Below are 26,228 nucleotides of genomic sequence, written 5' to 3' on the forward strand. Positions count from 1 at the left end.
TCAAAGCTTAATTTCGTAACAGTAGATATATGATGTTATACATGGGGGAAAAAATAACGCATCCAAACAGCATGCTAGCTCATTGCAAAATCCAGAACATAAAAAAGGGATGAAGGATGTAGACGAAACGCGGAGTTGCACCTAAAAAAGTTAAACCCAAGAGAGGAGCTATTTTCTGTGGAGTTTTTGATGATGTGAAAACCTCCTTCACCACATTTTATTGTTACTACAGTGTTGCTAACCTGAGAAAAATACCCCCGTCCTGCAAGAGCAAAAAACCACGTTGGAATACGGAAGTGTGATCACGGTCGTCTGAATCGAGGCCACCTCGTACCGATGGGTCAACGGGGCAATCGCCTCTTCAAGGAGTGGAGTGACGGCATAACGAAATTGCAAATGCAATAACAATCCACCTCTGCAGGGTTAGAGTCCTGCTGCAGACGTTAGACGGAGACCACCTTTTAGAGACGTGATTGATGCTCCGGATTGAAGTCTTTTCGCGGGCGAAAATGATTGAAGGAAAACCCGCTGACCATCATCCCCACCGGCCAGAAGATGAGCAAACTGCAGTCCCCCACTTTCCAACAATAGACCTCCGGGCGCGGTCCGGTTCATTTTGATTTTTAAAAATAGATAAATAAAGACACAGGCGTTTGTTGGGGGAGAATTTGGTGAGCGGCATGTGGTGAGTCTCTCGGGACTGTGGGGTGACCTTTCTTGGGAAACCTGTGACCTGTCCGAGTTTACCCCCTGTCTATACAGAGGGTCCAACAGATGCCTTGACTGATCCATATCCTGTTCTGTTTGTTATCTGTCTTGGATTAGTATTGATTGGCCGCCATTAAGGGAGGGCCAGCTTACGACCTTTGTTTTTTTTTTCTGTTGCTCTGCCCTGAGGGGTTGGGGGGGGGGGGGGGGGGGGGGGGGGGTGCGAAGTAACAGGGGTCTTCTTGAAGGGTATTAAACAGACGTTCCCCCCCCCCCCTTTGTCAGATCTTCCTGCTCCTCTGAGGGAGAAGGAACAAACGTTCCCTTTTCAGGTGAATTGTAGTCATTTGACTTCTGTCTGTACTTACGGCTTGATGGTTGATGATTTCTGTTTTCTTTATCAGTTTTCTATATTCTAGTTAGTAATAAATACTTAATCATGAAGCCAGTTCAAGATACTTTTGATTTCTCACGAGGCTTCAATCCACAAATTTCCACCACAGTGTTGAGGGAGCACAGGCTCTTTTGTAACGCTTTTATTAAACTACCCGGCGATCCTAATGCGAGCGTCGGCGCAGGCGTAGCGCCGCGTGCCACACAGCGTTGGTTCTGGTCTCCTCTGAGATGTTTCCGTTGGCCCGAGAGGACCGATGGCAGCGGCCTTGAGCTGAGTGGTACGGATGAAAAGGAGGAATAAAACCGATCGACCGGTCAAACAAAAAAAAGTGCCACGATGAGAATAAACTAAACAATATTTTCCTGGAAAAATCCACCTGCGCTGTGAAAGATGTTCCCGTTCAAACCTAATCCCGTTTCCTTCATCTCTGCAGTGTCCTGACACAGAGAGACGCCCGTCCTCATAACAGAATAAAGTGAGTAAATGCTCTAAACGTGGGATTCATCTTGTTGCTGCAGCGACCCCCTGCGAGCCCCCTTACGGTGATTTATCCGCTCCGCTCGCTAATCTGCTGCTGTGCTACAGAAGCCCTTTTTACCAGACTTCCACTTCTTGGGACTAGTTGGGAACTAATCAGGAAAAGGATACCCTGCCAATGATGTGCACAAATCCCTTTTTAAGCAGCTCGCGAGATCGCTTGAGCGCTCGCCAAAGCAGCCGCGGAACTCCCTCTGAGAAGCACGCTGCCAAGGTGTGCCCCCCCCCACACCCCCCCAGCCACCCACCCCCGGAGCGTTTCGTGACGCAACGCTCCTCTCTGAGGCGCAATGATCTGACGGCACCGGGTAACTGTGGTTGGCGTTTTTTTCGGCCCCCGGTTGTCAGAGCCTGAGGAAGCCGCCGTGGCCAGATGGCGCGGCCTCATGGGCGAGTGAGTGAGTGAGTGAGTGAGTGAGTGAGTCAGCAAGGAAGGCAACCGGAGGTGTGACATGACACGAATTGAGCAACTGGGACATCGCATCGTCGCGTCATAAGTGGAGCTGAGTCAGCAGCTACTGTTTCTCCTGCAGTATTACTTTGTTCCATAAAGTGTATGTTTCATAGATTATACCGATATGTAGCATTTATTTTCTAAAACCACCCAGGCAGGACACAGCAGGCCATCGTAAAGGGCAGCGGAGACAAAAATCGATATTTGCAGGGTGGATGAAAAGAAAAAATTCCAAATCGCTTGTCTGAAGGAGTTTTGCCTGCTTCTCCTCCCTGCAGCTTTCCTCGCTGGCTCCCCTTCATCCCCGGCCAGAAACCCTCCTCCTCCTCCAGAAACCCTCCTCCATCGAGCTGCCTCCGCTGCTCTGCATCCGGCGCAGGAAGACTGGAGACTGGAGAACACATGCTGGCGGGAATCCACGTGATCGTGCACCTACTTCGCACCATGTGACATTTCCCATCGTACCCGGCATGGTTGTGTGTGTGTGTGTGTGTGTGTGTGTGCCTGCAGCTCGGGCGGTACGTTCGCTGTCGTCGCTGCTGCTCTCACGTGTAGAGGTGATAAATGAAGGCCAACCCCCCCACCCCCCCTATCCAGGATCCTTTGGTTGGCAAGTTCCTCTGCTGTGTATTGATGTAAGGACCTAGAGACCAGTGTCGCTTGTGCCCTCTAACCCCACCTTCCAATTTGCCTTCGGTGTGCGGGAGGCAGTATTGATAATTTGCTGACTTGTGCTACTGTGTGAAGTGTAACCTTCCAGAGTCCTTAGAAATAAGCCGATTAATCCCACTACCATTGGAATAATTGCATGACTTAACCCTTTTGGATAAAGTCAAATGGCAGTGTTTACATCGCGTCAAAGGCCTTTCTAGGTGAGCAGCACACGCATCTCATTCTTCTTCGGTGATGCTGTGGCCCGTGTCGACTTGTGGTCGGGTTGTAGGGTCCCCCGGCTAGTGGGGGTGCCTTCTGCGTTTTTGACCGAGAACATCTTCAGAGGCAGCTCTGGGTAGCTTCAACCAAAAAAAAAAGAGCCAGCAACTGCCTGCATAGGAGCTCCCTCGTTGGACGGGTCCTTCGCCCCAGGCAGGAAGCAAAAATCCTTATATATCTTAATTTTTACATTTACACACTATACAGATCTCGCCCAAAGTTGGCTGGGATGGACTCCAGCCCCCCCCCGCGACCTTGAGTACAGGATAAGCGGCTTGAAGATGGATGGATGGACATTATACAGAGGGGATTTGCTGGCCTATGCATGGAAGACTAAAGGGGAGGAGAGGCAAAGAGAGAGAGCATCAGGTTTTGAATATGATAAAAACGATTGCATTACCACCATGAAGCAACGCTTACTTCTCGATGTTAATTTAAGACAAAAGAAAACTGCTGGTCCGCACGACACGATTGCACGACATGCACACATTCTGCGTGTGCATGTGGGTGCGCTTGGAACCCACATTGGGATGATAGTATTTCTCATTATGCTGTACTCCCCCATTAAATCCTGCCAACGTAAGTAATAATCAGATACATTTAGTCACATTCAGCCTGAATGAACTACAATCCGAAGTCTGAAGTGTTGAGTCATCATGTCCAATGTCTGTAAAAACATCTCAAATCACTGTGCTGACCAGCTGTCTCCTGTGTTCACCGCCATCTTCAACACCTCCTTGGTGACATGCCACGTCCCAGCCTGCTTCAAGGCCTCCACCATCATCGCTGTTCCCAAGAAGCCAAGGATCACAGGACTGAATGACTACAGGCCCGTCGCCCCCTGACCTCTGTAGTCATGAAGTCCTTTAAACGGCTAGTCCTGTCCCACCTAAAGTCCCTCACCGACCCCCTCCTGGACCCCCTGGAGTTTGCCTACAGAGCCAACAGGTGGACTCCTTCCGTTTCCTGGGCTCCATCATCACCCAGGACCTCAAGTGGGAGCTGAACATCAGCTCCATCACGAAAAAGGCTCAGCAGAGGATGTTCAGCTGAGGCAGCTGAAGAAATTCAACCTGCCAAAGACGTTGATGGTGCACTTCTACACGGCCATCACGGAGTCCATCCTCTGCTCCTCCATCACCGTGTGGTACGCTGCAGCCACAGCCAAGGACAAGGGCAGGCTGCAGCGTGTCATCCGCTCTGCAGAGAGGGTGATCGGCTGCAATCTGCCGTCTCTCCACGACTTGTTCACTTCCAGGACTTTGAAGCGGGCCAGAAAGATTGTAGCCGACCCCTCCCACCCTGGACATGAACTGTTTGTGCCCCTTCCATCCGGCAGGAGGGTGAGGTCCATCAGGACTAAGACCTCCCGCCACACTCCCATGTTCTTTCACTTTGTCACTTTCACTTGTCACATTGTTTAGCTGGTGCACTTTATCATTATTTCTATTTCTAATTTGATCTTATCTCCTCTAACTTACTAACCCATAGCATATATTTGATTATACTTTTATTTTATTTTTATCTTATTGCTGCACTATGTTGTCATTATTGTACTGCCTTCCGTCATGCACCAACCGCCAAGACAATTTCCATGTATGTCCAACATATTATGCCAATAAACGTTTCCTGATTCCTGATTAAAGGAGGCTCCATTGCATTGAGCGACGTTACCTTTTACCTTTTGAGCCGCGTCTTCAGTCACACTCTGGTTTCAAACTGCTGAACATATTTGACATGGACAACCTACCCATCCCTTTCCATCACATAACAACAAATAACCAACTTGGGCGGTAGCCATCTTTAGGTCTGTCTGTACGTGGCGTCCACCACAGCCGTGGCGTGAGGCCTCACCCGATTCCGAGCGCTCGCGTCCCTCCATCTGGCGTCTCTCCGCCACACGCCAGATGGCCTCCGCTCGACGTAAAAAAAAAAACGCTTATACCCCCTTTTTGAAGCGTGAGCCGTGACGGATTCCCCGCTGAGCGTTCACATCCTTTACCGCCGGTACGGAGGCGGCACGGTGGCCCACAGCGGGCTAAGCGCTGTCCTTTTTCACAGTAACAAGGTTCAGTCCTGGTTTCTCTGTGGAACAGCTTAACGTCCGCCAGGTCTCCTTCCACCGTTTAAAAGGAGCGCCGATTGATTTCCCCCACGTAGCTGGCTGCTGCGTCCGTCCCGGACTTCGGCCCAAAAGTGTTCTTGGAGGAATTTACGATCCCCGAGTAGAAATAACTGATAAAAGCGACGAGGTGAAGAAAAAAATGAAAGGGAAAGTTTCAGCAAGGTAAACACAACTGTATAACAACTCTCCCTCCTGTGACCCATAGTTTGTGTAGAGCCAGAGCCAGTCAGATACGGACCTTCAAATAATATTAATAAATATAAAACTGTGTTAATGCGTGAATTTTTTTTTTGATGTTAATATCGCATTAAGGCATTCATTATTTAACGTGTAAACTTGCAAGGCCCTAATAAAAATATATGAATATAAGCACTTATTAGATTTGAGTTTTTCCAAGGTGAAGTTGAAATCTCTCATTGAGTAAAACTACGCACGGAGGCCTTTGTTACGTTTTCGAAATGACTTTGTATTGAGCTCCGACAGTCATGTAACGATAAAAACGTGTAATGACTAAATCAATAATAAGCTTGAGAAGTTGAACTTGTATTGGCGGAGTGTAAAATGAACTAGATAAATCAATGAGAGCAGATTAGAAGGATGTGCTCGACAAATGCCTGAGAGATGAATCGGACGCTCTAAAAAAGTAGATTTTACAAACCCCCCAGTTGCACATTCTCACAGACAAGTGGGTTAGTGATTACTAAAGCCTCTGTATAAATGTGGACGTTTTCACCAACATTCTCCTATATTTTGGCAGTAATAGTAAATTAGTAATTGGACATATTTTCTACCTATCGAACCAATTACACTTGCTCACCTTAACATCTCAAAATACTGAAGGCTTAATTTCCCCAAATGCAGAAATACCGCCGCCTCCACTAGTAAAAGTCTCCTTGTGCCAAATGCTCACATAACAAGACAAAAATGTGACACAACAGCGTGTCGCTTTAAGGTTACACGATGCATGGCGGGATCACACAGGTGTAAAGACCTTTCGTACTTTTACAGCCTCCCAACCATTTTTCTTTTTTTCCCTCCCTGTCGGAGCAGTGGCTGAAAAACAGAAATGTTATTAGCAACGCGATGTCGAGCGTTTAATCGGCGCCAGTGTGACCAGTAAAGTTCAAGTCTCATGCTTTTCAAATACAGATGCAAGCAATGCGACCATAATTACATTCTGTTCTCGGCCTTTCTTTTCACTCCCCCCTCCCCCCCCGACTCCGAGGCCGTCTGGATTCAAGTGGAGTTGATTCTTTCTAAATGCCATACAGCTCAGCTCTTTAATAAAAATACATGTATTTTTATGCTCTGTATGTAAAAATACAAATACATGTATTTGTATTTTTTATTCTCTTTTATGCTCTGCATGGGCGTGTGCAGGCTCTGCATGGGCGTGTGCAGGCTCTGCATGGACCCTGCTGGCTCTGCATGGGGCGTGTGCAGCGCTGAGAGGTTTTGAGAGCTGAGCGCTGTCCTCAGTGTTAAACAGATATTTGCTAAATAATTGATGACAAAACACATTAACAGTTGCATTCACTGCACAGGATTTCCTAACGCACAGTGCAGCAACTTGACAATTGCATTAAAAATCAACTGACTCTGCATTTCCTAAATACACCAGAAAGGCTTTTCATGGGTGTGACAGATGATCGAAAGAATGAATTATCTTTTCGTTACTTTTGAACAAGCCATGTTAAAGTAACCGTGAGGGACACGTATGCTTTGCCTGAGCCACTAATTTAAAGTTTAAAATGACTATGAACACATTTTATTTCATGCGATCTAATGTCGGATGTCACAAATCCAATTAAACAAGATGCAATGGAAATTGTTGCAGTTTTTGCATATGACCATGATCTGAAATTTATTTCATTAACTGAATTTCTAACCAAATCACGGGTTTGATAAGCCAGTCGATAAAACATATTTACCACACTAAACTAATTTATTTTCATTGAATAAGAGTGCATTTACGCTCTAAATCAGTTTTAACCTCCCAAAAAGGTCAGTAACAGGTAATAAAGACGATGCAATGATTATTAATTGAGGAAGTACTGTCAGGAATAGGAGTGGTTCATCCCCACATTTTATTTATTTATTTATTTATTTGAGCAGTACACATGGTGCTCAAAAGGAGTGGACTGAAGCAAAAGCTTATGAGAGCCCACCCCCAAGTACATTTAGAATAATTCAATACAAGAACTGAGTAAGAAATAATCAAATTTGGGATTCTGCTGCCGACATTTTCTCCATTCGGGGTCGTCATGCTCCCAGACTTCAAAATATTCTCTTGGTCTGTCTGCTCCTCTTATGCCGGGCTGAGAGTGCTCCGCTCGGCCCGGCGGGTTTCAGGCGTCATCACCTGGCTCCCGGTGATACGGTGGAGTGTGTCTTTGAGATTTTGTTTGTCCAAAAAGAAATGACCGGGTCTCCTGAGAGGTCAAGACTGATTTCCCCATCAGCCAGCAGTAGATGGGATGAAGTGAAGTGCAAAAAGTTTCCCTCCTACACAAAAAAAAAAAAAAAAAAGAGAACTCTTGGACCCGATAAAGCGGAGCGGCTATGCAAACACCCGGAGATCCAGTCAAAGCAGTAGAAACGTACCCAGGTTGACAGAGAAAAAAAAAACCCCAGCAATGATACTTTACTTTGCTTCATGGTGCTGTCGATCTTCCTTTCCGATCCCCACGAGGGGCTGAGAGGAAGCATAAAAAAATCACATCCGTGGTCTCTCCGCAGTTCAGCAGGCGTGGTCCAGAATTTCTCTGTAGAACTCCAGCAGAAGTTCTGCAACGTGTGGGCGGCAAAAAAAAAAAAAAAAAGGAAAAAAAGAAGGTACTATAAAAAGTGCCAATGTGGTTCACTGTCATCATAAAAGATATCACTGATTAGATGTTTATGGGTTCCTCCCTGTGGGCATTTTATATGGAACGCTTCCATGAATACCTAACAGACCTCCAACATACGAGGAGAGGGGCGGTGGCCGTGTGGTGATTGAGGTGTTCCACAGAACCTCAAGGATTGTAAGACGTCTTTGTACTTCTAATCCATTATTTTTACATTACAAAAACACTGAACCATCCATTCTAAAGGACAGATGTCACACACATTAATTTAATCACTATCAAATACCAAAGAAGGGGAAGTACTTGATGAAAATGCACTTTTCTTGCTCTTCTGGGTTTGTATCCCTATGGTAGAAATGCACTTATTGTATGTTGCTTCGGATAGAAGCGTCAGCTAAATGGCATGTAATGTAACGTGATGACTGAAAAACCTCAAATGAACATGATGGCATCACTGCACTAATATGGAGGTAAGATGAACTGAAAGCTCTTCACCGACTCGTTAACTCTAACAGCCGCGCCCATCCGTCTAAAGCTCTTCAACCGACATCCGTCCCGTAACATGTGAAGACTCATTCGTGAGGTACACACAGCTCGTCCTGCCCCGACCTTCACGAACACCCTTCAACGTCCAAACCGTTGAATTGGGGTCCGGGCCAATGGCATCTCTGCTTCAGGCAGCAGGGCGGACTCACGGGCAAACTGAGGATTTTCTTTTCTTCTGGCCTTTTGGTGGAAAATGTCGTGCTTTTCTACGTTTCGCTGGCTCACCGCGGGGCAGGTTGGGTGGGGGGGGTGGGGGGGCAGGTGGACAGGCGACCTGGTGAGAGCCGGCCACTCCGGCTCGTGGCGGCGAAAACGCGGCCGGGTCCGTTGCATTAATCCAATTCCACGGCCCGTAATGTGGAAAATCCAGCAGCTGTCTGAGCGTTCTGTGGAGTAGCCTCGGGGCGGGAGAAGCCCGCAGTGATTTCGAATGGCACAAAGGCAGTGGGCCTGAAACGCGGCACTCTCTCCCCCCCGCCCCCCCCCCGCGGCACATGGATCTCCGCGGCTGCCTTTCTGCCATTCTCTGCCCCTCTCAGGCATCACTCGGCTTAATTTCACCTCGCTTCCAATTTCCCTCATTTGCCGTCTCTCTAATACTCTCATGGCCTTTCTGCTCATTTCTCTGCCTGCAGTTCCCTTCTTTCATCTTCCCCTCACAAACCCAATAGCCCGGGCCGTCACGACCCAAATCCATCCATTCTCCCCCCCCCCCCCCCCCCCCAGTCACCCACTCCGGTGCTCACCTCGTCCTTCTCCACTGTCTCTGCTCTCAGCGGCAGAAACCTTTCAGGGGGCCTCTGGGTATGTGGCGTGACTCTCAATGGGGGGGGAGTGGAGGCGCAGCTAAAAAAATATTGATATGTGCTTATTTTTTAATGAAGATGCCGCGATATGTCTGGGAGGTTTTTATAAGGTTTGCGATCAATACCAGAAACCTAATTATTATTTTCTCTGCACTATGCTGAAATGTGAAGATTGAATTCTCCCAACACGCATACATTTGTTTTCTCACCCTTTTGAGGACATGGCATTGACTTACATTCATTTCCTGCCAACACCAGCCCGATCCTTACCCTGCGCAAAACCTAAACCTAAACCCTGGCCTTGACATGTATTGATTTACCAAACCAGACAAGATGTCCGCTGATTATTTTACACACAACGTGTAATCAGCTTTAAGTGCCCATAAGACGAGCAAAACACCCCCACACAGTGTTTTGCTGCTCAGAAAGGGCGGGCGGCGACAGCCACGAGATATTTCAGACATAAAGGCTAACGAGCATCATTCTTATGCCGAGACGACAAATGACCGTAACGGTGACCATAATCGCAGTAGTCTGCATCCTGTTGGTGCGTATTTCTAGTTTCCTCCACGGAGCCGTGGGGAAACACGCAGAGGGGACATTTCATGTGACGCCACCCAGTGGACAGTACCTATCGCCTCGTGTTTTGCAATAAGGACGACCTTTGACCGCCATCGTGACATTCATTTCCTCCTCTATTGCTGACCACTTGAAGCTTTGGGAACTTGGAGTGTCCTCCCTCCTCATTCTCTCACTTCCTTCTCCTCTGCTAATAGTTGCGACCTTTTGTATCTCCCGCACCAATAATTGCGGCGCCCGAGGTGCTGAGCTTTAATGTGTGAGGACGGAGAGCAAGAGAATGAGAAGAAGGACAGGAATGAGCGAAGGAGAGACGAAAATATAGCTGTTACCCAAACTCAGACCGCCCCCCCCACCTCTCGTCTATTTGCCCCCTCTCTCCTCTCACCCTCATCTTTTCTCATGCCACATGCCGCTGCCTCGTGCGGCCCATGCCAGCTCCTGTTCCCGCCCCGCAGCGGCGCCACGCCTCTCTATTTCACGTTGGCGCAAAACAGCGCAGACACACACACACGAAAACAAATGAGGGAAAGGTTAACGCATTCCAAACACCTTATCGCCATTGAAATATGACGCGCCCCCACGTTCCGTCCATGAGACTGAACTCCCTGACAAGCAGAGAGCCTCCCGGGCCTCTCCCTCCCTTACTTAGATTGGGCACTCGGAGAGAACTAATGCAATGTCTGTTGTCCCTCGCCAGTGGACCAGAGTGAGCCTATTAAAATCACATCGCCAGTTGCCTCTCTCCACAACGTGCCCCTCATTAAAAGCCCGTGGCGCCATTAAATGAACAGGCCCGAAGACAATGCTGAGAACTCCAATATAATATCTAAAATGACCCCCCCCCCCCCCCCCCCCCCCTCCCCCCTCCCCCTTCCCCCTAAACACCACGAACAGTTATATATCAACAGGCGCTGAAGGGATTCATCAGCGGCATCGAGCTGAAATTAGGATCAGGTCGCGGCGTTAGAGGCCGCGTGCTGGGGGTTGGCTGCCGCTGCGGGGGGGGGGGGCTTTAAGCGGCGGCGACCTGTGAGACGGAGGAACGCCCGGGGGGCTCGTTTTACTCGACGGTTCGCGGGAACTCGACAGCAAACGTCACCCCCGAACTGAATCGAGAGGCTGTTTTTTTCGGGAGATTCATTTATTCCTCTTCATCCAAATTCGTTCGTCCGGGTCCCTCAAACATTAAAAGCAACATTAAAAGAATCCGCCGAGGTTTCCTTCAACTTTACACAAGTGATTTCTTCGAGGCTGGAAGAATGAATGCGTAGGTAACACGACTTGTTTTTAAAAACCTTCTAATCTCTGCCCGGTCAAACTGATAATTGGGATTGGGAGACCCTTAATGAAGATGCATGAGCCTGCATATTAGCAGTAGGACAGGAAGAACTAAATGGTGCATTGTGACGACCAATGCTCTGTATCTTAATAAGTATTCCCCACTTCTCCTACCTTGCAATGCAGTCATTGTGTTTATTGAGTGTTTAATGTAGTTAAATGACATGAAGCACAAATGAGTCCGGAGAATCAACTTCACTTTTATCATTTTATTTAGACTCTTTTAAGCTTCCGTTCCCCTTTTTCATTTTAGACCACTTTAAAACATCGATGACCTGTCATTAAACCCGGTTCACTATTCACCTGTTGATTTGTTGATAATGTAAAACGGAGTGAATAATACAGCAAAAAAAAAAAAAAGAATAGCAAACCAATGACCCCCCCCCCCCCCCCCCCCTTCTCCCTAAACCACAATGACACATAAAATCAAACTGTTTATTCTAAATGAACACAGTCCAGGGCATGGGGAAGGGGGTGGGGGGGTGGGAGGGATTCTGCCAACAAAAAATCTCCTGCAGTTCAATTGAATGTGTGGCGTTGACCCCGAGGGCGTTTGAAAGGTCACGAGGTGTTGTTCCATATCAGAGGAGGCCGTCCTCTGCCAGCTGATCCATATGGTCCTTTACCGGGGAGTCAAACTTTAATCAGGGAGCATCTCACGTTGACAAGGGTTAGAACTGTGGCTCAGGAAGTGATGCCTGTTGTTTTTAATGGTTTAAAATAATGACTATTTTAAATTGGGAGAGATCCAAGCAGTTCAGTTTAGTGGCTGGAAGCTGAAATGTTGCCACTGAACCAGCATCGGTAAAACTCATTATACGTGTCATTTTGTTGTTGTTTGCGAAACTATGAATGCTACCGAGTAATTACAGATCGAATCACAAGCATGAAGTATTTAACATAACAAATGATTTCTCCCAAACAAACTAATTAAATCCCATCAATCTGCTCTCAGTAGACTTATTCTCCGCAGCCATCATTGTGCATTCGCTAATATTTTGTCCGGTGACTTAACGTAAAGCCGGAGGAAATTTAACAAGTGCCTTCAAATGCACTGAGACTCTCTCTGCACAGGAACGATTCAAAGAATTCATAGAGAGAAGAAAGAAAAAAAAATGGCGATAACTTGGCAAAAGACTTAATGGCCCCATTGGGTTTTATTTGTGAACATTACAAAACATGTAGTGTCCTCCTCTTGTTCCCTGCTGGCCGTTCTTCTGGAATCTCTGCAGCGGCCCTGAGGTCAGAGAAATGACTCTGATGAAATGTCATGATGAGAACGGAAAAATGTCACTCTTGTTAGTATTGAAACGTGACTTGAAGGTTAATGCCTTGTTTGCGCTGCGCACACCTCCCGAGACACACCACAACGCGCTTACACACACACACACACACACACACACACACACACAGATCCCTCTGACCTATCTCAATATTAAATAGAAATCCCTCTTTGACATGAGTGTGCATGTACACGGTGACACATTGTGGCATATATCGAAATAGATGCAAACACACACACACACACACACGTGTGCACATACACAACGGAGATTAATCTAGGATAAAATTCTCATTTTCTTTTCTTTTTTTTTTGGGTGGGGGGGGGGGTTATAAGTCTGCAGCGGTGACAGCAAAAGGGCAAAAGAGGCCCACGGAACGGCACCCGCAACACGCCCTGCGGTTCAGTCGGTCATGTGACGGAGCGCCTGTCAAGTGACGGCAACTAATGGAATGTACCCTCGATGCAAGAAGGCCGAAGCAGGGCGGAGGGGGGTTGGGGGGGGGGCGATGGCGACGGCTGTCAGGTAAAACGTCACCACGTTCTCCGCCGTCATTGATGAGGTCACATTTGTAGTATTTAGAGAACTGCACCGACAACCAGTGGATGGATTGCCGTGACGTCTGTGGCAACCCGAGTGTAAAATACTCAAAATATAGGAGTGCATTTTAATTCCCATGGTTTCAACATTCTGCTACATAGGTTACAGATGACACCTTCCTCGTCTTCTCCCAGTGATTCAGCCGACTTGTTTGACATGTTCCCATGAATCTAGACATTTTCCTCACATTCACACGTCCCAATCTCATTAAATCTGTGTGGTGCACTGAGGCGCGCGCACACACACACACACACACACAAATAACCGAACAGACAGATTGAGAACCAAGATAAATAGATTGAATAAATTAAATGAATGCCGGCCTTACCCAGCACCTGCAGCCTGTACATCATGGTTCTGTCATATCCTGCCCGTGAATAAACAAACCAAGGCGAGAAAACCCTCTTAAACAATTAAGAGGCAGCAGTCAAAAGTTATGTTTCTGTCAAACAGCTGCGCGTGCGATGGTTATTGACATCGGGGAAACACTTGGCCTTCTGCAAACAGCGAGCTTCTTGCATGTCGGCACGGTACGAAATGTGCATTTTCTGCCAGAAGAAGATTGTAGCTAACAAAGCGTTTATTTCAAGGATTTTCTCCTGCCCCTGCTTTGTGAACACTGATGCTCTTTCCATTGTGTTTTTTTTTACTTCTTTCTGCTTGACTGAATCACTATTTGTACAGATGTAGAAAAAACAAATCATTTTACATACCCCTCACCCCCCCCCCCCTCCCAAAAAACACACACAATATGCTTAAACATGCTTAAAGGCCACAAAATGACATCAAGCATCCAGGTATAAGAGTCCTCAAAACAGCATATTTGGTTGTTGGGATATTATCTACCCATCCCTCTATTCATCGGAATATAATGTTATGCAATTAGTGGGAAAAACAAAAGTGAAACGTGTAAAAATAACAACAGATGACAGGCAGATGCTTGAATCCATGGAGACTTTGTGTGTGTGTGTGTGTGTGTGTGTGTGTGTGTTACAACTCTCCCACTCTCAGCAAATAATATGCTCCTTGAATCTAAGAAAAATACTTACTTCACTTATTTTCTTTATCAATATGAAACAAGAACCCCACCTCCCTCTCGGCGGATTCACGTTGGGATTTTTGAAGGCACCGACGTTATTGGCTACGCACATAATCTCCAAAGCAAGGCGTCTACTCCGTCTACTCACAGCGTGCAATTAGCAAAGAATAACAATGCCATGTGGCGTGTAATTAGCAACGGGGATCAACCTCTTCCCCGCTTATTACGGCTCCCTGACCTTGACAAGTACCAGGAAAGTCAATTTAAGCACAGTAAAAAAGGCATCAGTTTGACCAGAAAAGCTTTATAATTTGTAAAAGCTTTCTGACCTGACCAATAGAGCTACTAATAAAGTCAATTTATGAAAGAAAAAAAGAACAAAAATAGCCTGCCATTTCCCGGGCTAATAATAGGTTTACGTCGAGAGAAATTCGCCTCATAAAACAGTTTTTTAATTGCGCTTTTCCCTTTTTTGTTTGCTCTCCAGTTAAATCCACTTCGGCTAATTCCGAGGAACCGTGGCCACATTTCCCCAGACAAAATGCAGCTGTTGCTTCCAGCTCCGTTCTGGCATTAACCCTCTCACCCCCCGGGGTCAAACAGGGCACTGAATCCATACACTATAAACCAATATGACCATAGATGTCACAGGCTGGACGTGACTACAGGATGTCATTGTTTCAATAAAACATCACAACAACACAAGCCCGAGCCACGACTGTGCAACATTTCAGAATGGACAACTTGTCTGAGTGGCAGGTTTCGATTTAAATTGCATTTATTCAACGGAGGGATAAAAAGGAGGAAAATCAGAGCGGTTAAAAAGTTGAGAAGCTTCCTCCTTCACAAAAAGACAATGAAACCAGTAGCTGTTGCCACTGTGTATGTATGTATGTACAGCTAATCAGCCATGGAGAGGTGCACACGGATTAAACCTGCCCATAAAGACCAACATCCTCTTTGTGTAGTGCGCCACCAGGCTCAGTTCATGTCCATTAGACCGGCTGCTTAATTGAAAAGCTTGGTGTCCCAGCAGCACACACACAGCCAGCAGCACACACACACACTGCCAGCAGCACACACACACACTGCCAGCAGCACAGACACACACTGCCAGCAGCACATGGTTACTGATACTCTATGGACACACAAGCCCACACACACACACTCACTCGCATAGATGTATCAGTCATAATTAAAGTGCCACCGTGACAGGGCCTCTGAGATTAAAAAGTCTGGAATTTTCACCCTCACCTTCAGCAAAGGGCACTTTCCAGACATCGGAGACAGAGACAAAAGTCCTGTGTTGGATCCTTACCGGTTGCAGTCAACGGGAGTACGGGTAATAGGGACGGTGGGGGGGGGGGGGTGTTATACTGCCCTTCAAAATGCATGCGAAGACATGCTATGATGACTGCGGGACAGGCCCGTACCGGCGAGACATAAGCGTTGGCACAGGGAACAGAAAGCTGAGATGGTCACGGGTCGATTGTTGGATGTTGGTGGGGTCAGAGGTCAACAGGTGATCAGACGGACACCAGCTTCCCTCTTGTGATCACTCGCAGACATTTGTTGCCACGGGGACACCAGTGATTCTGGAATCCCTCTAAATAGCCATTTTTTTAGTGTCTTAATATACATTCTCCTCATTTTGATGTCAAAATGAATCAATTAATTTGCATATTTATTTTTTCTTCTTAAAAACAAGCTTCAAAGAGCTTTGCTTTTGTAATCCACAAGTTAGTTTTGGGTGGTAAAAAATGTTAATATACCAGCATCCATTTTGAGCCCATTCGACCCTAACTTCATCTGATAATGTTGCAGTTAAAACGTAATATTCGTCGAGAAGTTGCCTACATTTTGCAAAATAAAACTTTTGCACCATTTCGACCCATTATTGCTGTGGTACGCAGTCTCTCTACCTTCCATGATGTGACCTTGGTATCATGCTGTAATGGAGTGTTGTGATTGTACAGCCCACTCTTTCAAGTTCACTGTATCTCTTCTGGGTATTTTAGGGAAATAGATTGCAATAAGGACTGGTGTTATCCTAGACACCAGAAGATGGAGGCTAATCTGAAATAAAATAAAACATAACTCGATTTGTTGCAGTACATCTTCCACCTCTGATTGGAAGCAAACAATGTACAGCCTGTCTGACTACATCGCACTAAATCAATGCACAATGGCAAAATCAATCAACTGTGGTTTACTCATCAGCGCACAAGACTCTTTAAACGATTAATCAGAGGCGCTACACAAATTAAATTTACATTTTATTAACGGTTCTGAAATCTCAAAACGTTTCTGATCCATTTCCACAGAGAACCGATAGGACCGGCTTGATTTAATCAGACAGTGTAAGATCGCCTGTGTGTGTAGAACAATATAATTGATGAGCATTTTCGGGTTTTTTCTTTCAAATGCATGGCGTCGCTCTGAGTGATTCATCTTGATTGCTGGTTTGATTAACTCTATTTTCCAGGAAGTCAGTGGGAAAGGATGAAGAAAAACTACAACTAAAGCGGCGTTTCCTCCCCCCCCGTGGGTCTCATCGAGGGAAAAGTTCACTCTCTCGTCTCTCGTCTCTGAGGACCAGTGTTTAGCATCTTCAGAGTCTCCTGCTGTCTCGGCTGGGACGGCTGGGACGCTGCAGGCTTCGTCCCGTCAAACTTCACCGGAAACTCCCTTTAAAATCCTTCCCGAAGTTGGACCTGAGTGGGTGATGCAATATCACTTTGAGTGGAAGGGAGAGTTGCCTCCCCCTCCGGAATGCAAATCCAGAGGAGACGTCGGGGGGGAAGAGCCGTTCAATTCCACCCCCCCCCCCCCACCCCCGGTGACATCACAGAAAATTAAGTAGCTCATCTCCATCATGGGGCGTAGCACTGGTCGTTTCACATGTCAGATGTGAAGATGGAGAACCACGCAGAGGCTGATTTGGCCAGCAGGGGTAGGGGGGGTGGGGGGGGGGGTTTGGGTCGCCTTCTTTTAACTTTAACTAACTTTAACTAATAATACTATGAGATCATTTTCTTTCCTCTTTGGGGTTTGTGGGATGGAGAGATTCATCCCTGTGTGGTTCAGGATTTCTAGTTGTGTGGAATAAATCAGAAAATGTTTCTACCAGATCAGAGAAAAAAGCAATTAATAAAAGTAATTGTATTTCAAAGCAATTCATGAAAATGACTTTGAACAACGGACAATGTAAATCTTCCCGATGGTGGCGACGGATGAAAATATTCCCTTTAAATCTCACTTCATTAACTTGAAATATCTTCAGTGCACAGTGAATCAAAGCAACTCTAACTAAACTAACTGATTCATGCCGTACCCGAAAACAAAACCCTCAGGTCACTTCTTCTGACGCATTATTGTGTTGTTTCTCTTGTCTTTCGGGCTCCAAGGTGAAGTGTAATTGGCGCCGAGAGTAAGTGTAACTGAAGTAGTGTTGCGTGTCCTATCATCATTTATCCAGAACTCTTCATGGTCATACATATTTATACTGTCATCCAAGACATCCCTGCCTTGTAAATACTCGTGACGCTCCAGATGTCGGAGTAAATTAGCGTACAAATCATTCCATTATTATAAGAAGCTCAAGAACAGTAAAACTTCAGCCGCTTCTTGCTGTATAGTGGACTTCCCCCCCCTGTGGGGATCCTGCCTGATCGCACACGATTTCTCCTTTTCGATGCTATTTTGGTGGTGTTACACCAATTACTTTGACTGACTAATTCCTTTGATACACGTGGAAGCAGATGGAGGGCTAAAAGTAGAGCAGCGTGCGTTTTTTGGCCTCCGTGTCGTACGCAACGACGCGGCTGCCTGAAACCCGCTCAATAAGGCATGAGTTTGTGCATTCATTTCACAACGCGAGTCTACTCGAGGCGCACATGTGTGCACGTTCACCGAGAAACTTACAACCCAGCGCGATTAACTTTTGCCCTTTGTTCAGAAATAATCCGGTTTCAATATTTACATTAAGATCGTCTGATTGTATTTCACTCGATTCCAACATCTCCCGACTGATGGTGTTTTGAAATGCAGCGGCTTTTAAACAGGCGATCACCTGTGGGATGTGATATGTAGAGCTCATCCTCTCACCTTTCGTGGGGCACCCTCAATGGTGCATTATTAACGCATTGCAGCATCCTGACAGCACAGCGTTTCTTAACTATACAGAATGAGGTTTTTGTCTCCGGGTTGATCTCGATCCCGACATCCTCATTTGCTGTGTTCCTCTGCTTTGTGCCTGATTTGGTGGAAAAAAACGAGGACGCACGGTGCCCCTGCCCCCCCCCCCCCCCCGTCAGTGTAAAGGTACACATGACCACAAGAATAAGACAAAAGGAGTACACGCTGCGCTGTGTGACGTCCTAAATCATCATTAACCTTCAGCGCCCGCAGCCTTTCTCTGAATGTCACTTTCCCAATGCACACGGAGGTTCAGCTCGGGGGGGTTTGGAGGGGGGGGGCACCGTGCTCTCGTTGCACACGTGCTCCGAGCCCTCAGGCCAAAGTGTGACACTGGCAGGCGTCAGATGGGAGTGCGCGTGTCGAGTGTGCGGCGCAGTACCCCAGGTGGCGGCGAGGATGTGCATGAGCGGAGGGCTGCTTTAAGGAGGAGGCGACTTGGCCTCGGTAAGCTCGATAGGCCTAACCCATTGAGGGGGGGGGGGGGGCGGCAATCGTACATCATTAGAACGCTTTAACTCAAATGGACATCATTTTGCTGCTACAGGCCCACAGCTTGCGAGTACGTCATTGGTTAATTTTGTCATCTTTCATTTTTTATAATTGCTTTACCGAACACATTAAAGATTGAAAAAGGTCACATTTTAAAGTGAATGAATAAAACGGTATGCTCCATGAAATGGTGTTTTACACTGGGAATAGAGAAACGTCCCTCTCCCTCCCTTTCTATCTCACGCACTCTCATTTGGGGATGGCAGCTCCTCCTCCTCTTCCTCCTCCTCCTCCTCCTCGGATGAGAGTTCCTCATCCGGTGGAAACCGAAGCGTCCGATCCTCCCTCACACTCCTCGGCGCTTCTCGGGAAATCCATCTATTTTCTGCACCAATTGTTTCCAAATCTGTGAATCCAAACAAATGTAGCTCCGACTACCGGAGCGATGATTGCAGCGCGCCCCCCCCCCCCTGGTTTCTTTTCGGGGCGATAATGACCCCGCTGCATTTATTATTGACTCAACCCGGCCTTGCGATCAGAAAGGTGATTAATAAACCCGTTGTTGAAAAAACGAGAGCACGGAGGGGACGTTGGGACCTGGATGGTTAATGAACGGTTACTAAACCCCGCCGATGGTTCTCCTCCAATCAGAGGGTCGGGCGCTTCGACCTCCCAGCGCGGCGGCCTCTGCCATCACGGTGAGGGGGATGGATGTGGCGTTAAGGCGAGTGCTGGGAAGACTAGAAAAAGCACAAGTTTCTGCCCCCCCGTCCCCGCCCACCCCCCCCCCCCCCCCCCCTCCCGGAGGCCGCGGCGGCCTAATGGGGAAAGTTGGCCCGTCCCATGCTGCCGCTTTGGGAGTCAATGAGTTGGAATTTCATTTCCCCCCCCCCCGAGAAGTCGCAGGGGACCAGTGAAGCGCCGATTAAAACCCGGCTCGGATTCCCACGCGCGGCAAAAGTGTTTTTAATGGAAAAATACATTATTCAGGTTTTTATTTGCCGTGATAAAATTGAAGGAGGAATCAAAGGTGGTGAGGAAGGCGCTTGTTGAGTGTCAAACCCCTGGCCAGATGTGGTACGGATTGCATCTCTGTGTGTACAGTACAGAAATGCAAATGTACAGCAGGTGGGTCATAGCAATACCGTATAAGTATAAGTATTAAATTAAATTAAATAAGTATTAAACCACATCCAAACAGCACAACCACTAGTTATTCTGCTCTTCCCTTCCAAAGGGAAACTCCATGACGTGCACACCTACTGCGACACAACACAAAAAGATGATTGACGACGACGATAATTGTTAAAGCTCAACTTTATCTCGGTTCAATCTTCTTTTCTTTTTTTTTTTCTTTTTTAAAATCTGCATTAACTTCTTGCTCAGAAACTGTGCTTTTGCTGAACCACTGACACAAATTATTAATACTCCATTCAGGCGCTGTCAAGTAAATGCCCCGCCAACTGTCACGGGGAAATGGCTTTGTGACCCGTCAGAACGCCGCGGCGCTTTGTTCTGACAGCAGGGCGATTCTAATTCAACTTCCAATCGGGTCTTTTTTTTTTTCTTTTTTCGTCAGCGACAAAAGGTTTGAGGGGGGGGGATCCTCGTTTAGTTCTGCCAGTTTCTGAGGGAGCGCCTTTCATTCTCTTCAGCTGTTTTTAAGAGAGGGGGGAGGAGGGAGGGGGGGGCTAGGATTTCACTTACTACAGGTGCAGATTAACGTTTGCACATCTGTAGTCGTGACATTACGCTGTACCTCTGTCTTTGTTGGTTTGTGTCCGAATGTTGGCCTTCAAAGCCAGACTTCCTGACCACACGAGGACTGCACGAATAGATGGATAATCAGTGAATCCTAACTAACTAAAGCAGAATAATTTTCCCTCCATCAACAGGATCGCGTGTTCCCCTTTGTGCACGAAGCAAATAATCCATCGTAGCAGTGCCTTGAAGTGTTTGTACCCGTTTGGGAGTAAATCCGGCTTCATTAACGAGGGACTTGGATTTAGGTTTCCACAGACACTGGCAGTTTAAAGCTTTTTGTAAATCCTGCTTCGGCAACAAAAGCGTAAAGAATGCTTTTTGTAATTGCCTGTCAAGAGGTGTGTCGAAGCGGCGGCATCAGCGGAGTTGCAAACGACGCCTCGAAATCACACCAGAAAACAATTGGCTTCCGTTTGAGGGTATTTGCCGCGTCGCTCAAAGTGTCCAAAAATCGGACCAAAAAGAGTTGTGATGTTCAGTGATGTTTTTTTGTTTTTTTTCCTCGCAGAAACATGTGGTCCGTCTTCAACGGTCAAGTTCTGGAGGCACAGTGAGTTTACATCCCTATTTACAAATGATCAGAGTGTTCAGGCCCGAACTCGAAGGAATCATTAAACCACTGCGACCAGCGAACTGAAGCCATAAAAAAAAGAGCTGGCTGTGTGTGTGTGTGTGTGTGTGTGTGTGTGTGATGAAGGCTCGGGGCCTCGTCATCGGCCTCCTTTCACCACTGACAATCTCCAGTGAGACTGCTTGTATCATTTAGCAGGCTTTGGCTGCTATTGCTTTTTACCCCTGCCCTTCACACATAAATTGTTAAATGCAATGTGGCAAGCCGGAGCTCCATCTGCACAAGTCTCCCTCTGTTATTGTCATTCCACAGTGTCCCTATGAGTGGAGTTTGTTTACTAATTTGAGTTACTTCCATCCATCCATCTTTACATACTTAGGAGCTTGATTTTGTGACAAGTAATCCAACCCCATGTAGTTGTTAAAGACCATAATTTCACCTTTTCAAACATGCAAAGCCAACATATTGAAACATGCAATTTAAATGAACCCGAGGTGCACGTCTGCTGATGTTCATACAGTAGCTTACGTGCTTGAAATGTAGTTTGCATTTTCAGCTTCCGAGTCAAATATTATTTCCATCCAGTCTCAGATATTGTCCACTTGTAATATTTTTCTATATTTGAGTGTTGCAAAGGGAATCCGGTCAGTGTGATTGGCACAGACAGACAGAAGTTTTATTTACAAAATGAATGTGACCAGGTCTTGGTTTCTGCATAATTTAGGCCTTTGCTGGCAGACTGAAATACATCTTCCCCTAGTCAGCCTCTTTTGAGCTTTGCTTATATTAAATTGCGCACTTTTATTTTTATTTTATTTTTTGAATTCCCTTCAGAATGCTGTTTGCTGACTTCAAACACGTGCGCGTCTCAGAGGCTTATCGCTGTTGGGTTTCCAGCTTGACTCCTATGAATGGCGCCTACGTTTCGATGTGACCTCGGCCTCTCCCCCCCCCCCCCCCGAGGATGAGCGGTGTGGGTCACTTTGATCTCCCAGCCTCTGTCTTTCAAGTTTCACACCCTGTGTAAAAAAAAAAAAAAAAAGGGGGGCCTTATCGCGGGGAGAGAAACCATGTACATTGCTTGGACAGCACATTTCTTGCTAATCCCCCTAAACCTGAAGGCCAACGTGTCAGCGGCCGAGGTGAAGAAAAAATAAGTTATGTTGCCAACAACGCCACCTAGGTAAAGGCTAAGAGCCCTAGGAACTCAACTAAAACAAAAGTCCAGGTTCTTTATATTTGGGGGAGAGCAGTGACATAATGACCCAAAAGGAGACAAGGGCGGAAATACTAATAAGGTATTTATTTTAATATAAATGCTTAAAATGTATCCTAAACCCTAAAATAGTCCATCCAAGGCCACCACAGCAGAGTCCCGCACGTAGATCTCCCACCAGCCACAACACTGGGTTGACAGCCGCCCTCTGCTGCTCGTGCTGCTCGTGCTGCTCCTGCTGCTCCTGCTGCTCGTGCTGCTCGTGCTGCTCGTGCTGCTCGTGCTGCTCGTGCTGCTCGTGCTGCTCGTGCTGCTCCTGCTGCTCCTGCTGCTCCTGCTGCTCCTGCTGCTCCTGCTGCTACCACCACAGCTCCAGCTCCAGCTCCAGCTCCAGCTCCAGCTCCAGCTCCAGCTCCAGCTCCAGCTCCACACTGCCACGTGTCCTCTCTCTGTTCTTTCTGCACCCCCCAGTCTCTGTCCACCTGTCTTAAAAAGGGAACAGCCCCGCCCTTGGCAGTTCTCCATTGGTCCCTTTGCCAATTAGCGGCTGATTGTTGGTGTGTCACTGGGGCAGATTGTCAATTAAGGACACCATGCCAATTAAAACTGCAAACAAATTGCCACACAAATCATGCAAGCAAACAACAAAAACCATGCAGTAATATCAATAAAATAAACCAATAAACATGCAATTGTCCACCCCGTGACATACCCCCCCACTTAAATGTAGGCAGTCCCTGCCACTGGACAAGCCTAGTCTCGATATCGGCCTGGTGGTAGTCCACGGGTAGTTCGTGTCGACCGGCGGAGCACATTCTCCACTACTCCTGCTGGTTGTTGTTGTTGTTGAGGCAAAAAGTCTGCCCCTGCTTCTGGGGGCACCACATAAAATCCAAAACATACAGGGTCTACTTCCGCCCCTGTCTCGATTCTAGTTTCTGGTTCAGGGGGGACATGGACGGGGGTTATACAAAGTTTCAAAGCATTCCTGTGCTGGGTTCTTTCCTCCCCCCCACGCTCTGGCCTAACTTTATACACCACTCCAGAATCGCCCACAAGGCTAACTACAACATAGGGCTCTGGATTCCACCATGACCGTAGCTTCCCTTGCCCCTGTCTGTTCCTATCTCTTACCCACACTCGTTCACCTGGGAGGAAGGATAACGCCTGGGCCTTACGGTCGAAGCTTCTCTTATCACGTTCAGCAGCATGACCCATCCTACCTCTTGCGAGCTTGTAGGCTGAAGTTAGCTTATGATGATGGTCTTCCACCCACCCACTAAGTGTCAACTCGGGTTGTTGGGGCGCTACTCCCAGCTCGACGTCTACTGGGAGTCTTAGATGGCGGCCAAACATAAGGTAGGCTGGGGCAAAACCTGTAGAACTGTGGACAGTATTGTTGTAGGCTTGTAACAACTCAGGAACATGCTCTGCCCACCTATTCTGCCTTTCACCCTCCAAGGTGCGCAATAAGTTTAGCAGAGTCTGGTTCATCCTTTCTACCCTACCGTTTCCGGCTGGATGATAGGGGGTTGTTCGACTCTTCGCTACTCCATACATAGCGCAAAGCTGCTGCATCAAAGTGGATTCGAAGTTTGGGCCCATATCGGAATGGAAACGACCTGGGCAGCCGAATGTCTGAATGACATGAGTCCATATTGCCTTGACTGTAGTCTTCGCTGTCTGGTCTCGAGTTGGTACAGCCCATGCGTAACGGGTAAACATGTCAGTCATCACAAGGATATTTTGGTACACATCTGTAGGCCTACCAAGAGAAAGAAAATCAAGGGCAACTACCTCAAGAGGGTATGACACAACAATTGGGTTCAGGGGTGCCTTAGCCTCTACTTTGTCTTTCTTCAAGCTACACATGACACACCCCGAATGAAACCCCTGCACCTCTTCTTCCATACAAGGCCAGTAGAAACAGCGTCGAATATTGGCCAAGGTCCTCTCAACCCCTGGATGTCCAGCTGCCACATGGTACTTCTGCCAGACTTCTTGGCACCTAGCTGTTGGACACACAATTTGGGATCGTAGCTCGTGAGTGTTAGGGTCTATTACCTCCCGGTAGAGGACCTGTTCTCGGATAACCAATTTCTTCCATTGTTGGAGGATCCTTCTGGTCTTATCGGTCATAGCCCTTTTCTCTGGTCCTTGTGGAGGAAGTCCCTGGCCCACATACCTCTTGACGATGGCAATGTCAGGGTCATCCTGTTGCCAGTTTCCCCACTCTCCAGATAGCAGTGCCACTCCGTCCTCTTGGTCGAGCCTAGCAGTGGTGAGGTCGACCCTAGCCGATGTTCTGCCTGTGGACATGGACACTTGGGGGAACCTGGACAGGGCATCAGCGTTAGCATTCTCCTTTCCAGAGCGGTACTTCACAGTATAATCAAAAGAGGCAAGTTGTGCAACCCACCGCTGCTCCACAGCGCCCAGACGAGCAGTCTGTAAGTGAGCCACTGGATTGTTGTCGGTGAATACTACAAACTTGGCTCCGGTGAGGTAGTCTTTGAACTTTTCCACAACAGCCCACTTTAGGGCCAAAAGTTCTAACTTGAAAGAGCTATAGTTTGAATCATTCTGTTCTGCCGGGTGCAAGCTACGGCTAGCATAAGCGATTACCCGCTCTTGGCCCCCTTGCACTTGGGCAAGGACTGCGCCCAGTCCTTTGTTACTGGCATCAGTATACACTACAAAAGGCAGCGTGAAGTCTGCATAAGCTAGGATTGGAGCTTGGGTTAGGGCAGCCTTCAGTTGTTCAAAAGCAGATTGGCATTCTTCTGTCCAAATCACCTTCTGAGACCCTGACCTTTTATCAGTGGGAATACCTGCTAAAAGCGCATTCAAGGGTCGGGCAATCTTTGAGAACCCCGATACAAAACGCCTATAATAACCTGCCAACCCTAGGAAGGCTCTAACCTGTTTGGTGGTCGTTGGGGGACTCCATTCAGTGACTGCAGACACCTTCTCAGGATCAGGACGGACGCCTTCCTGGTCGACCACATGGCCTAGAAACTTCACCTGTTGCTGCAAGAGTTTACATTTGCTGGTTTTAAGTTTCAGACCATACTTCTGCAGTCTTTTAAACACCTCTTCCAGATGCTGCAAGTGAGAGGGGAAATCTTTTGAATAAACAATGATGTCATCCAGGTAGACCAGCAGAGACTCTGTTAGTTGCCCGCCAAGGCATCGTTGCATAAGGCGCTGAAAAGTAGCAGGGGCATTACAAAGGCCAAATGGCATCCTATCAAACTCGAAAAGACCCAGCGGTGTTGTAAAGGCGGTCTTCTCGCGATCTTGGGGGTCCATTTCCACCTGCCAGTAGCCACTTGCCAGGTCCAAGGTTGAAAACCACTCAGCCCTATATAGGGTGGTAAGGGTCTCTTCAATTCTGGGGAGGGGAAACGCATCCTTATGAGTCACAGAGTTCAATTTCCTGTAATCCACACAGAACCTCAAACTTCCATCTTTTTTTCGAACCAGCACAATAGGTGAGGCCCATGGACTAGAGCTCTCTCGAATGACACGGTTATTTAGCATACCTGCTAGCAGACTCTTCATATCTTTATACAGAGTTGGAGGTAAGGGCCGGAACCTGTCTCGAATTGGAGCCGCATCACCCGTGGGTATTCTGTGTTGGACAATGTTAGTCCGACCAAAGTCATCGTCGTTGGCGGCAAAAACATCACTCCACTTCTTTAATAGAACACCGAGGTCCACCCGTTGCTGCTCAGTTAGATCAGGCCGGTCAACCGAATTGTTAACCCACCAGTCTGGATTTTTACCTTCTG

The sequence above is a fragment of the Pungitius pungitius genome, chromosome 6 (assembly GCF_949316345.1).
Source record: "Pungitius pungitius chromosome 6, fPunPun2.1, whole genome shotgun sequence".
NCBI classification, from domain to species: domain Eukaryota; kingdom Metazoa; phylum Chordata; class Actinopteri; order Perciformes; family Gasterosteidae; genus Pungitius; species Pungitius pungitius.